The sequence below is a fragment of the Prionailurus bengalensis genome, chromosome B2, assembly GCF_016509475.1.
Source record: "Prionailurus bengalensis isolate Pbe53 chromosome B2, Fcat_Pben_1.1_paternal_pri, whole genome shotgun sequence".
Lineage (NCBI taxonomy): Eukaryota > Metazoa > Chordata > Mammalia > Carnivora > Felidae > Prionailurus > Prionailurus bengalensis.
Genome location: NC_057349.1, coordinates 112,218,377 through 112,233,799, shown reverse-complemented (window position 1 = coordinate 112,233,799; position 15,423 = coordinate 112,218,377). Strand labels below are relative to the sequence as shown.

General features: G+C 38.7%; 1 protein-coding gene across 3 annotated transcripts in view; it reads right to left on the bottom strand.

Moving 5' to 3' along the window:
• NKAIN2 (sodium/potassium transporting ATPase interacting 2) overlaps nucleotides 1-15,423 on the bottom strand; it is a 992,770-nt gene that overhangs the window by 220,310 nt on the left and 757,037 nt on the right. The window lies entirely within an intron of this gene.

Below are 15,423 nucleotides of genomic sequence, written 5' to 3'. Positions count from 1 at the left end.
TTTTACAAAGAGTCTCCATGTTTCAAATTCAGTTCTTATCTCTCACACACCAATTTATTTTACCCGATTTACCCTTGGATTTTCTTATTCCTCATCACCTTTTTACTCAAGTTTTAGTTTTCAATATTATCTATGTTAAGAATAAAAATGCATGATGACACTTTTAGGACTGTAGAGGTTTAGCAGAAACCAAAGACAGGAAGTAATCACTAGTTTTCTAAGAAGAGACCACTGGTTGGGAAGAGGCTGTTTGTGTTCCCTGTGATGAAATTTTAGGTTCTTGAAAGATCTATAGTGGGATATTAGTTGAAAGAGAGAAAACACATTTGTTAACTCATTTCCTCTATGAATTTGAATATTAGTTGCCTTAGAGTGACACTAGAAATATTTATTTCCTTCCTGAGCATGGAGATAAGGAGAAGAGGGGTCTATAAATAAAACCTTGGGAGTGTATGTGCATATGTCCATGAGAGGGGGCAAGTAGAAATAAACAGAAAGTCTATGAATTATGAGGTTATGTTCCAATCATGACTCTAATAAATAACTTATGAGCTTGGTCATGTGGTTTAGTCTCATCTCTTTGGGATTTTAATGTCCTATATTCAATAACATGATTTTTTTTTAATTCAAAATATTCACTGGACTTCTCTCTTGGGCTCATTCCTATAGGGCCCTCCTTGGTGCTCCTCTCTGTGAAAGGAGTATACTTCCAACCCCCTGACATCTGGCTTGGCTGTGGACTTGCTTTGCACACAACGAAATGTGAGTGGCAGTGATGCATGCCACATCTAAGTAGGCACATCAAGACCTATTGCATGGTTCTGCCATTATTCCCTTTTCTTCTGCATCAAGACCATGTACACCAGTAAGGGAATATTAATTATGAGGAGAAAAGATGCCAACAAAGCCCTTTTTTTTCATGAGTTTTAAGTCTACCGGTAGTTTGGACATTTAGTAATTCATGATGTAGAGTCGAGACTTTTAAAGAATTATGATAACACCAAAAAAGTTTCATGCTCTTAACTCCTTACGAAAGAGGAAGAAGACAATTATAATTTTAAACATTCAGTTAATTAGGGAGCTCTAACCAATAAACACAGAGGCATTCCAATCAGCAAGACTCACAACGACTTTTTTCCTGGAAATGTGATGATTACAATGGTTTCAATTGTAGTTTCTCAGAATTACTTTTTAAGGAAGAAGTTACTCTATCTCGGTAATTTTTCATAAAATAACTTATTCCTTGAATTTTCTCAGGAAAGGAGAGACAGCTTCAAAGTTAGATGTTTTAAGAAGGAAGAACTAATGACTATTTGACAGGTTTAAAAAGTCGTACTTGACAGCACGGTTATAGCTGTTTGATAGTAAAACTTAGATGTTCTGCTTTATTGAATGTCAGGCAGCAGAGCTGAAAGATCATCCGAATAACTTCTCTTCTTTAAAACCAGCGATTTTTCATCTAAAAGCGCGAGAGTAGTTTTAATCAAATGATGATCCCTAATATCCCTTATAGCTCTAAAACTCTATGATTTTATGAGCTCAAAGCATTTGTTCAGGGTTAGAGGAATTTTAGTTCTGTTATTTCATTCTAAACTGGAAGTCAGCATATCCAAAGTCTCTTAGAATCTGGGGATGACTCTGAGGTGGATAATTAAAGAATCTTATAACTTCCCTTCCAAATGTTAACACATTAACAACATGCATTATTGGTTGCCATTCTGAATGCATTTTCACTGCAACACACAACACAAGTACAATTTATTTTTCATGTGAATGCTGTCAAATGAATGAAATCAGCATTTCCATTTAATTGCGTAACTCAAATTATTACTCATTTTGGTACAAGGTATGATAGTAGGGTTGCCAGGTGATGCTCATTTAATTTTGAATTGCAGACCAACAATAAATATTATTTTAACATAAGTATGTCCCAAATATTGTATGGTTCTCTTAACATCTTCGTCTGATTAAGTAGGTTTTCAGTAGTTGCCAGCTATTAAGCATTTTAATCCATTTATAAGAAAAATTCTGCTTATTTTTAAACTTCTGGAATTGAGATGTTGTGATAATAAATTTTATGTGTCAGGGTGATTGGGCCACAGAATGACCAGGTATTGGTTAAATGTGATTTCTGGTTGTTTCTGTGAGGAAGTTTCTGCATGAAATTAACATTTGAGTCAGTACATTAAGTAAAGCAGATTATCTTCCCCAATGTGGGTGGTCACCATCCAATCTACTGAAGGACTGAAAAGAACTAAAAGGCTAAGAAAGGAAGAATTAACTTTCTCTGCTTAACTGTACTTGAGCTGGAACATCAATCTTCTCTCACCTTTGGATTTGGACTTTGACTAGAACTTACACCATCAGCTCTCCTGCTTCTCAGGTCTTTGGGCTCAGACTGAAACTATATCATCTGTGGCTTTCCTGGATCTGGGCTTCCCAGCTTCTTTTTCATGTGAGCCAATTCCTTCTAATAAATCTCTTTATATATACACATTCTACTGGTTTTATTTCTCTGGAAAACCCTGACTAATACAGATGGGAAGGAGAACAAAGAAATACCCACTTTTTATATAATTGACCATAACAAAGTTGCTGTACCGTCTGTTGTTCTGCTCCATTGATCTTGCTTATCATGTATGGACTTGTTGGGGGTGAATGACCTCATTATGTTCTACTGGGGTGGGGTGGGGCTCAGTAATCCCTTCTGACCCTCAGCCACCACTTTCAGCCATCACGTGAAGTTCTCACACAGCATTCCTCTGATGTATGTACCTTTCTCACCACCCTGCAAGTCTGCAACAGCCAATTTCCTCCACACTGTAGGACACAATTCTGAGCAATTATGGCAATATTTACCTCACATATACTTTGGGCACTGGGAACTCTAAGTAGTAATATTTGATGCCTTCTCCCTACTTTACCAGTATTCCTTTCCATATTCAGATAGTACCCAAACAAGACAGAAAGACCCAGGTTAAGTAGACATCAAGTGGAAGACCAAGGCATAAAGTTTCCTTCTGGCAGACAACTAAAAATGATCAATAATTCTGTCAGGGTTCTCATTCATTTTTCCCCAAGGAGAACAACTAGCAATTCTAGCTCAACCAGGAAGGGGGAGGCAGGGTCTGTGGCCTCTGGGAAGTCTTATGAGATTGAGACAGGAAAACTGAAGGGATCACATGAAAAAAAATTTTTTTTTGCTTCTCTTCCTGCTTCTATTCTTGCTAGGACCTGTACTTCCTGCCCTACACATAGCTAATAGTATAAATAAATAATGTATGGGCTCCCGATAAGGGTCAAGGAGTTAGTAATTTCTTTGGAGTCTTTCAGCACAATAGATATTATCTAAGGAGTGATGAGGTGAGGTCGTCATGAACATTTTCCAAGATCACTGACTCCAGACACCTTGAGGCCAAGACCCCGGGTTTTAGGGTATAAGTGACTTATGTTGGACACTTGAAGACTCAAACTTGTTTTGACCAGTTCCTGGGTGCCTGAGATGACACGTACATCAGACCACCATCCACATAAAACGCCCAGACCACAAACAAAGATGAGATTCATTCTTCCTTCCTTTCCGAGCTTCTTAGATGCTCTTCTCTGTATCTACACTTTTTCTATGTCTTCGGTAAACTCCTGCTCTCACTTTCTCTCAGCTCACGTTTGATTTCTATCTTGCATTAAGCCAAGGACCCTCTTGGCTGGTCCTGCGGGATCTTCTCTGGGTGCTTGGACCCAGCCAGTCTGCATCAAGAGGAGAGCCACTTTTCATGGATATTGCACTCTATCAAATGAAGAACTCTTCACACTCCCCTTCCTCTCCTTCTATCCTCCACCTTCTCCCATCCCACAGTTCCACTTCAAATATTTGATGGTCAAGACTATAAAATAAGTTTGGTCACTTTAGTTGTTGGAAACCTGGCAGTTGTACATTAAGAAATAGGCATCATGTGAAATTGGCCCTGGGAAACCGTAACATCATTTTCAAAGCACTGCTATAATCTCTGCACTACTTACTACCTGGGTGAGAAAGATGTCAATAAATGACACATGACATCATATTATCAAAAAGAGGCTAAATTTCAGTAGAAGTTGAATTCCCTATTAATGTCTAATTTGTTTTCAATTCCTTTCCTTTCCCCAAAATTTTATGTGTTAAAATAAATTTAACATTGTTTCGAGAAAAAAAAAATACTTCCAAGAAGTTGCCTGAGATATCTGGAGGCACATTGGGGTTTCGTCAAACCAGGGTTGGTGATCACTTTCTTAAAAGATGATTGTTCTCCCAGATCCTCAAGAGGGGCTAGGCTGGAGGCCTGATGAATAAGCAAGAGATTTCCTGCAATTGTCAGAACATCAGGTGGCTCAGAAGTCAAGTCCTGCAATGTTAGCACAAGCAAGAGGAGACAGGCAGGGTCTGGGGACATAGTCAGATGAAGGATCTGGTGTCCCAACTTGAAACACTGTTGAAGAGGTGTTCAGGCTGAGAGACTGGAGTCAAAGGCAAGAGGTCAAGATAAGTAGAGAAACACAGAGATCAGAACCAAGGCAAGGAGTCCAAATGATAATCAAAGGCATCAGTAATAAGAAGAAAGATTCATATCTAATAACAACCAGCCTTGTGAAAAGAAGTCACTGCAAACTGATGATTTCTAATCTCAGTTGGGTTTTTAAGGTGGTCCCAAAATAATATTATGTAAAACCAGACAACTTTTCTTTGATTCTTCTTTTATTTCAAACTTTTAGATTCCTCTTCAAACTTCCAACACTTTTCACTGGTCTCTCAGTAGATGACTCTGGCTCTCACTTCACTTCACTTCACTTCACTTCACTTCTCCTTAGGAGAAAAGTATCTCAATTTTCTTCCTTAGCAGCTTTCTTTACATACTATTTGTGCTTATCTTTTCACCCACCCCCCTATGACAGGGCAGGAGGTGCTTTTCTCTGGTCTAATGTAATCCCTATCCCTTTCCTCTCAACCTCCAGCCTCTCCCACTTTCCTCTCTTGCTCCGGCACAAATATACTAACATCCCTCTGTTTCAAAAACAAAACAAAACAAAAACAAAAACAACTCACATTTCCCTTTAAGTATAGTAATCTTTCTTCCCCCCAATCAAAATTTGTTAGTCTCATTTTTTATTTCCTCTTTGACAGAGACCTCAAGATGACCAAATCAAGTATTACATCTTACTACTCTATGGAAATATCTCTAGGTATATAAAGCTCCTCTTTTTGACACTTTAGTCCTTATTCTAAAGGAAATTTCTGCAGCATTTTACAATGCTGACATCCCTCCCCCTGTTTTTGTCAACTCTTTTCTCCTAATGCCTCAAGTGTCTGAATTCCTGTCTACTATGTTTCATCTTTCTTAGGCTCTTCTCTCTCTGTCTCCTCCTAAAGGTTGATTTGCTCAGAACTTTGTTCTCAGTTCAAGCATCATTTTTCTCTTTTTGCTCTATTTATGCTTAAATTGATTTAATAATTTTAATTTGTGATTTTCACTGTATTGAAGACCCATAGCTCCAGGCAGTCGTGTTTTGTTGTGTTGAGTTCCTTGAGTTCTGTATATCTGACTGGAGGTCCTGCGGGGGCCAACTTCTAACTCAACAAGTCCAAAATCCAATTTATCTTCTGTGCTCACCTCCCCTCTCTTCCCTCACACTGACCTTAACCTCCTTGTGTATACTCAGTATCTCTGCAAATAAGAGTTCATGCCAAGAATGGTGTAAGTGACTTTATTTCTTTTTTTTAGTGTTTATTTATTTTTGAGAGAGAGACAGAGACAGAGACAGAGACAGAGGGAGACACAGAATCAGAAGCAGGCTCAAGGCTCTGAGCTGTCAGCACAGAGCCCAATGTGGGGCTCAAACTCATGAACTATGAGATCATGACCTGAGCCAAAGTCAGACACTTAACTGACTGAGCCACCCAGGTACCCCAGAATGGTGTAAGTAACTTTTAAATGGACTAACTAATTTACTCTTTGCAATAATCTTGTGGCTTAGAAGCTCTAATTAGGACAAAATATAACAGCATCAGTAAATACCTACTTGCTCAAAACATGAACCTGGAGGTTACTTCAGGCTCTTCTCCCACTAATACCCTAAATATTTCCCAAGTTCTAGTTAATTTAGTTCCATAATATCTCCCAAATTCTCCCTTTATCTCCAGTCTAACTGATACAGCCTTAAGTAATGTGTAGCAATAGCTTCTAGACCACCTTCCACAACGTACTCACAGTGATCTAAAATGCAAATCTTACTGTTTCTTTCAGTGTTCTAAATTCTTGAGTAGCTCCTTGAAGCTTTTAGAATAAAGTTCAAATTTCTTAGCTTGGAAGAAGCTTCATGAACTGATCTTTCGATTTTTATGCCAATTTTCTCATTTTGAAAGGAGGTGCCTCTCCCTCTTTCTGCTTCCTTAGAGGTCCATACACTATGAACTTCAGCTCTTTGAAAGCTGAGGTAAAGGAAGCCTCCATCTCTGCCTGCACTGCTCCCTTCCCCCTTTCCCTTTCTCAGACTAACTGGTAAGACTGGGGAAAAATCAGTAGAATGTAAAAAGTGGGGTATAGGTAGAGTGCTACAGCCAGACATCATAAATCTTTTGGAAAACAAAGTTCTTAGGCAAGAGGGTAAAACGGTAAGGTCATGAAGAGTAACAAGACTGTTGGGGCACTTGGGTGGCTCAGTTGGTTAAGTGGCTGACTCTTGATCTCAGCTCAGGTCTGGATCTCAGGACTGTGAGTTCAAGCCCTGCTTTTGGCTCCCTTAATTTTTTCTCTACCTTTGACCTTTTAGTAGGCGAGGCACAAAACAACAAAAACAACAACAAACACCTCATCATCTCCTTTGGATGGCTGAACTCTTTAAGAAAGCATTGCCATTAGAGAAAAGACAAATTCCAGTTAAGAAGTGGAGGTGGAAGAATTATTCTGGGAAGAGACTAAGGGTTTAGAAGAGCTTGTTTACAATGGAAGAAACATTCCAGAGGGCAGAAGGATGTGGAGAATGGGCAGCAGTGGGAGTAAGGCAACAGAAGGAAGGATAAAATGGTCTGCTTACAGAATATAAGAAAGAATAGAGGGGCCCCTGGGTGGCTGGTCAGTTAAGCATCCGATTCTTGATTTCGGTCATGATCTCATAGTTCATAGGATCGAGCCCTATGTCCGGCTCTCTGCTGACAATGCAGAGCCTGCTTAGGATTCTCTCTTTCTCCCTTTCTCTGCCCCTGCTTGTGCTCTCTCTGTCTCTCTCTCTCGCAAAATAAATAAATAAACATTAAAAACAGAAGACTTCTTTGGAGGTACTTCCATTTGGACTTTGGTAGACGAATTGTTAGCCTAAAGTTCAAAGCAATTATGATACCTAGAACTTTTGATTTCTTACTCCATGCCCAGTACTTGTCCACATACTTTACACGAAATATTCTGCTTTCATTTTACCTGCCAGGGAAAAAACTAAAGCAGAAGAACATGCCTAAACTTACCTAGCTGCAGAGTGGCAACTCCAGGTGCAAACTTAATCACTCCAGGATATGAGAACTGTATTGTGAAGTGAGCATATTGTTAGCATGGTTTGGGTCCAAGTATTGGTGAATAAATATTTTCATTGCCTCTGCAACTTAGCTCTGGGTGAAAGAGAAGGTGAATTAGATCTCTTTAAAATTCTCTGAAGTAGAGGTTTTCAAAGCTTTATAGCTTAGACAAACTAGCTTTCCTCAGTCAGTCTATGCCCTTTCCACTGTTAAGTGTTAGGAATCAAAATAATTATGCAAAAGATTATGCAGAATGACTCTATTATGGTTTAAATAGTGTCTTGCATATTTCTGGGGTTAAGAGGTTCCTCAATTCCTGAATTTCACCAATGAGACTAGCCATGTATTAATGTAAATGTCCGTTGAAGCATTTTCTTGCATGTAACAGATATCAGTAGAGAAAACATTATGCATATGAGTACATAATCATATAAAAACAATTATCTAAAATATTGAAAACTGGCCAAAACCTTATGTGCCTTTTTGTTGTTTGTTTTGTTTTGTTTTGCCCTCAGGGCTAATGAATATAACCTCTATCAGACTCCAAATTTACCTCAAACTCTATAGTCAAGGACATTTTCATTAGAGTGGCCTTTCTTCATCCTAATTAAAGTTGAGCGAGCATAAAGTCTTGACTCTTTTGGGGTCTATTCTCTGAAGAAGAAAGGTTGGCATAGTGAAAAGTGTATGGATTTTTTATTCATTAAGACCTAGCCTTAGCTTTATTTTTTTAACTATATGACCTTAGGAAGGTTACTAAAAGCCTAAGCTGTGATTCCTTAAGTGGTTAGGTCTTTACCTGAGACCACATTCTTGCTTAGTTCTTTATTCTACCTTCTCCTGCTTCACTCTCTCAGTGAGAGGTTTTTCTTGAAGTGTACTCCCAACCCAGTAATTCCACACATGGATTCCTTATCCTGAACTCTGCTGCTAGGGAACTTGACGTATGACACCTGGCACATTCCCATCCTTGTTACATTGTTAGTATCGGGAATGGTGGTGGTAGGGATTTACTCTGGTTTGTTTTGATTTGGCTTTCAGCTAAGAATTTCGTTTTCTCTGAACACCTGGTTGCTTCCCTGACCTTGACCAGTGCTCTTTCTTCTAGATTTTTGGTGTCGTTGGAATATACTTAATGTTGTAACACCTATACATTTTTATTATGATTCTGCACATGCCTTTCCCCTAGAATGTACGCTCCAAGAGGACACTGCAGTCATTTTTCCTGTTTTTAGTCTAGACCTTGTCAGAGTTCCTTATTCACAGAATAAGTGAAATAACTGTGGCATATACGATAATGGGGGAAGAGAAAGAAGAGGAAAATTTTTATTACCTTTCTGGTTCTCTATTATTTTTATCGATATCCTTAAGCAATAGAAGTATCATACACAACAAGAACAACAAAACCCTTTCAAATTGCTTTCGTAACAGAAGAGAACCGGACAATTGTATGTATAATAGGCAGTGACAAGTACTGATAGGAGAAGGGAGCATGTAAACCAGTCTCAGCAGAAGAAAAGGTAGAGGCTGGGTGGAAATGGCTCAAGGCTGTGAAACATCCCCTAAAGAACATACTGACTTATAGGATTGCCTCTCACAGTTCTTCACTCCTTTATCTTCCTATCCAGTTCATACCCTCTTTAGAATTTTCTTCTCTACTCCTCACACACAGTCTGATCAGTTTTCTCTTCCTTTCTGTCATATGGACCCTTCTGACGCCCTTCGCTCAAGGAGTTTCTTGCTCCGGACCAGCAGAATCTAGAGTTGTATACAATTGGCTCATAGAAGACCTTGGGCTAAATCCATGCTTTTTCTCACAATGACAGTATATTTCAAAATTTTAAAAAAATGTTTATTTATTTTTGACAGAGAGAGAAACAGAGCATGAACAAGGGAGGGACAGAGAGAGAGGGAGACACAGAATCCCAAGCAGGTTCCAAGCTCTGAGCTGTCACAGAGCCCGACGCGAGGGCTCAAACTCACAGACCGCGAGATCATGACCTGAGCCAAAGTCGGACGCCCAGCCAACTGAGCCACCCAGGCGCCCCAGTGACAGTACATTTCAATTTGTGACACCATAGACTTGGAAAACCATCATGTGCATGTCATTTCTTGTCTTCTCTAGAATTTCCCAAGTTCTCACAAGAAAGTGAGCACAAGGGTCCATGATCTTCAGGCTCACACTCACCAGATCCCTAACAAAAAGCAAAGTCCTATACCTGCCCTGGTGGTGAGGGCTGGGACTGCTCTTTGTTGCTGAAATACCTAGTGCCTCTCTCCAAAAGTGAGAAATCCAAATACGATGTACCACTTGAGTGACTATATTCTCTACTGTTGATCCAGTTTGGGCCTTTTCAGAGTTTCTCTTCAGGCACCCCAATTACCACCTGGAACACAGCCATCTCAGTAGAACCCCAGCCTGCTTCTCTGGATCTGGAAGACTTGGCTAGCTTTGTTACCTTTGTTACCAGTTCCCTTGGGAAGTTGTTCCTTAATTTCTTAAACCTCCTGTGAAAACACTTACTGAAGTCCTCTTATGAAGAACCCATGCCAATACTTTCCTTGTGAATTTGAGGGTCACCTTACACTTGAATTTCCCCTCTGACTTAATTCTCATTTTCTCCCACTCTCTGAAAATACCACCCTAATGTTTGTGACAGACACGGGGCCTATGCCAGGAACCACAAAGCCACTGGCCCCCATAGCAAGGTGAAAATGGCATCCCTCCTGTTCCCAGATTTTTGTTTCACACATGTCCTGTCCCTGAGGTCTAAGTGTATCTCCTGACAGAGTTGGTTCTGAAATGAAGATCTGTAGTGTCAACATTTCCTATATTTCTTTCAAGCAATGAAAGCAGAGGACTGTGCAGACTTCGGTAGTCTATATAAAATGAATTCCAAAATTCCTAATGCAGTTAACATGCCACTCATCCAAAGTATAAGTTCCTGGCAATCCTAGTTCATGGGGACATAGTCCCAACACTGGATATGACCCCACACCTCTGAGCACAGAAGCAATTGTCACAAAACGTCAGGATTGAAGTATAGCCTTAGGGTCTCAGGGAAGAAACTGACTGCTACAATTTAGCACTTCATTATTGATTTGTTTGCCATCCGATTTCCCACCTCAGCTAACAGCTCAGGTCAGGGCAGCAGCAAAATAGAATGGAATGGACAGGAGTTTACACTAGAAGTAACGCAGGTGAGAAGTAACCACTGAGAATCTGGGAAGTAGTGGGAAAAGCAACAAAAGCAGGACCATTTTGCTGCATTCTGGGGAACACTTTAAGAATTAATACACGGTTCTGGCATTCAAAGATGTAATTCTCCCCCACCTAAGTTTTAAAGTTTTGAAATTGCCATGTATACATCTTGTCAATGAGTCTATTTAATATTACTTTATTTTTCCTGGAAGACTTCTTTTTGCAGCAATGGGATTTCCTAAGATGAAGAAGTCTCACAATGGAGGAAATGTGGTATTAGTAGTGACCCCAAATTATTAAGAAGAGCTTAAACTGTATTTGAAGTTTTTTTACTTAGGAAGATCATACAATATTTAATAAATATTAGAATATCTCTCATAGGGGAAAGAGGTTAAATAAGTAGTTTTGAAGATTATTGAAATTATAGCTCAGTTGTCTGGAAAATTCGCTTACTGACTTCTCCAGCAGCAGCGGAAAAAAATGAGTCGTTATGCTGAAAAAACCCTGCTTCAGTGTTTGTTTTCCTTTAACAAGCAAAAACACTCCGCAAAACGACCTATATTCTGTTAAAGCATTTTTTGCACAATTTCTGTTCCTTTCATATTGATTTATAAAAGTTAGCATGCTATATTTAACTACATAAATATATATTTCTCTGATTCGCAAGTTTATCTTTTGCCTTTTTCTTTTAAATGATTATATACTAGAGTGATGTATCTATTCTATATACAGATGAATAAGGAACATAGCATCATTATAAGAAGACATTAAAGAAGTATAATATATTATTTACCATAATGAGAAAATATCCAAAATAGGTCACTGAAGTAAATTCTCCCAATTGCTAACAATACTTTTTTATTATAAGTCAAGATAGGAAATATTTTCCAGAGGTTGCACAAACAGACTAAACCACAGAAATAACATTATTTCAGATAAATGATCAATCTCTCTATGGTCCCCGAGGCTTATTTGAAAGGAGCTTTCAGCTGGGGTACACTAGAAAGTCTGTGATGCATGTAATAGAATCAAGAGCTCTATTACAATCCCAAATTGGTAGCACCTCTGAGTATCTCTGGGCTCACTTTCTTGAGAAGGATATATGGGCCTAAAGTCCCAAATAACTTACCATAGCTCACCCAATTATTAATACATATAATTGAAAGTGAATTTCATTTATTGAGCTGACCTGTGCTACAGGTTTACGTTAGAGGCTGATGTACCATTTTAAATGGTGGCAAAGACTCAAAAATAGTAAATCCAAAGAAAACATAAATCTGTTTAATAATTATTATTACTATAACAATTTTTTTTAATATTTAGTTATTTTTGAGACAGAGAGAGAGACAGGGAATGAGAAGGGGAGGGGAAGAGAGACAAAGACACAGAGTTGGAAGCAGGCTGCAGGCTCTGAACTGTCAGCACGGAACCTGACATGGGGCTCAAACTCACAAGCCACGAGATCATGACTTGAGTTGAAGTTGGATACTTAACTGAGCCAGCCAGGTGCCCCACTATAACAATTATTAATACAGGCCTCCGAATTTTAAATTCTTATGGTCAGTTTTTTTTCCAAGTCCTAACTGTCAATGAATATTTTTTATATAAATGATGCTCTTAAGTTATGAGAATCTTGGTAAAGATTCTTAGCAAATTCTTGGAAGCAGAGGGTTGTAAAGCATGTAGAAAACTGATCACAGGAAATTCATATTTACAGCTATAGTATACATCATCATTTTGATAGAAATAATTTTTAATGAATTATCTTTCCCTGATGCTCTGTTAGGCACGATTCATCGATAATTAAACAGACATGATCCCTGGCTGCTATAAAATTTGTACCTAGGAGAAATCATTGAGACTTTAAGTGATACATAATCAAGTGGATATTGCAATGGAACCTACATAATTTACCTGGGGATGTATAAGCAATGGAGCATGCTCATTTAGTGATTTCTTGCAGGAAAAGGAGATAGTGCTGGAGATAGCGCTTTTAGAAGGATTGGACTCTTGCTGTAAAATGCTCTTTTTATAAGCCCCGCTAGTTATGCTTTGCTACGTCCCAACATGTTAAGTTTTCATAAAAGAAAAGTTGATTGGTGATATGAGCAGAGATGTCTCCTTTCCCATATCTGTATTCTACAAGGAGAGATTTTTTTTCCTAAAGCAACCCAGCCTCTTTTCCTACCCCCTACTCATCCAGTGGAGGTGGCATGAGTTGCCTCATTGGAGGTTTGGAAGAGGCCCAAGGTCACCTGCAGTTCAGCTTCTGCCCCAGGCTTTTCTTCAGGGGTCTACCTGCAGAGAGCATGTGTTCTGACTGCTCTCAGCCAGTCAGTAGCCTGGCTCTGAGCATGATGCCAACTTGAGCATGAGGCTTTGAATGACTTCTGTGGGCCACAGCCTGTGACTTCAGTACCTTGTGCACAGGTGAACCCTGCATGCTCTGGTATCAGCCGTAGCGGTAATAAGGGAGAAACTGGGGTTGGACTATTCCTTCTTCCTGACCTCTCCCTTTTTTTTTTAAACTTGTTGTTCCATCATTGTTATTATTATCACTATTACTGCAAAATTCACATACAGCAAGACCTGCCCTTTCTAGTGTACAATCCTATAAGTTTTGAGACATACATGCACCAGTGAAGTCAGTAGGTAGAAGAGTTCCATCACCCCCCCACCCCGAATTCTCTGGTGCCCTTTGTCCTCAACTCCTCCTGCTACCCCAGAATATGAGTGCTGTCTCTGCAGTTGTGCCTTTTCCAGATTGTCATATAAAAGGGATACTACCAACGGGATTGTATTGTACCCTTTTGAGTGTGGCTTCTCTCACTCAGCATAATACATTTGAGAGCCATCCATGTTATCGCACGTGTCAGCAGTTTGTCCCGTTTTATTGCTGAGTAATATTCCATACTATAGAAGTATCACAATTTATCCACTTGCTAGGTAAAGGAAACTTTTTTCCCCAATTTTTGATGATTATGAATACAGTTGTTACGTACATTTACCTACAGATTTTTGTGTGACTGTAAGTTTTCATTTCACTTAGGCAAATATCTAGAAGTGGATCTGCTGCGTTATATAGTAACTATACACTGAACTTTATTAGAACTTGACAAACTGTGTTCCAAAGTGGCTGTGTCAATTTGCATTCCGACCAGCAATGTATGCGAATTCCAATTACTTTGGATACTTGCTGGTACTTGGTATTGTTGGCTTTCTTCCTTATTTAAAATTTCACTCATTTTAATAAGTGTGTAATGGTAGCTCACTGTACTAGGGAAATTTGTGTTTCCCTAATGATGAGTGACTGTGGACATCTTTTATATGCTCCTTTGTCACGTGTATATCTTCTTTGCTCAAGCATCTGATCAAATATTTTGCTAATTTTTTTAAATTGGGAATTTTTTTTACTTCTTTTTTAGTTTTGAGAATTCTTGAGATAGTCTGGCCGTAAGTCCTTTATTAAATATATGATCTGAGGGGCACCTGAGTGGTTCAGTTGGTTAAGCGTCCGAGTTCGGCTCAGGTCATGATCTCACGGTTGGTGGTTTCAAGCCCTGTGTCGGGCTCTGTGCTGACAGCTTGGAGCCTGGAGCCTGCTTCGGATTCTCTGTCTCCCTTTCTTTGTCTGCTCATGCTCTGTCCCTCTCTTTCAAAAATAAATAAATATTAAAATATTTTTTTAAATATGATCTGAAAATATTTATCCTTTTATTTGCTTACCCATGTATAGAGAAGAGCAGAGGTTTAAATTTCGACAAAGTTCAATTTATCATAGTTTTCTTTTATGGATTGTGCTCTTGGTATCTTATCTAAGAAATCTCTGCCTAACCAGAGGTCATAAAGCTTTTCTATTTTATTTGTTGTTTTTATTATTTTTTCAATGTTTATTTATTTTTGAGAGAGAGAGAGAGAGAGAGAGAGAGAGAAAGAGTGGGGGAGGGACAGAGAGAGAGGGAGACACAGAATCCAAAGCAGGCTCCAGGCTCTGAGCTGTGAGCACAGAGCCCTATGTGGGGCTTGAACTCACGAACTGCGAGATCATAACCTGAGCCAAAGTTGGACGCTTAGCCAACTGAGCCACCCAGGTGCCCAGTCAAAGCTTTTCTGTTATGTTTTCTTTAGCAGTTTTATAGTTTTAGGTTTTACATTTAGGCCTCCAACTCATTTTGACTTCATTTTTGTATATGGTTTGAGAAATGCATCCTTGTGACTCAATACTATACTCAGTAAGTACTAGTTTCTTATAAGTTATTGGCGATGTGCAAAAATTTTCAACCCTGTCAATAAACTTTTCATTGTTCATTACAATATAATGTATTGGTCTATCTTGGCTTTTACATAGATCTTTTACATATACATGATTTATGAAATCATATATTGCTCATGTGGAAAATACTGGTTCACTGAACTATTTAGATTTTCAGATAGCTTGACATACTTCATTTATAAAATATCAAAAAATCATATATTTTCATAGTATCAAGAATCTCATCAAAAATATCTTTATATATTTGCAAGTTGTCAAGCTCACTGTGGTTGATACAAGTTTCAAAAACTCTAATTTTTTGCTTGAAAGTTCAAATGTTGTCATTGGCATCAAATTTAAGTTTTTCCCTGGAAGTGACATGTGTTTTTGTTCATTCTCAACAAAAATGTCTGCCAAATATCTAAGTTT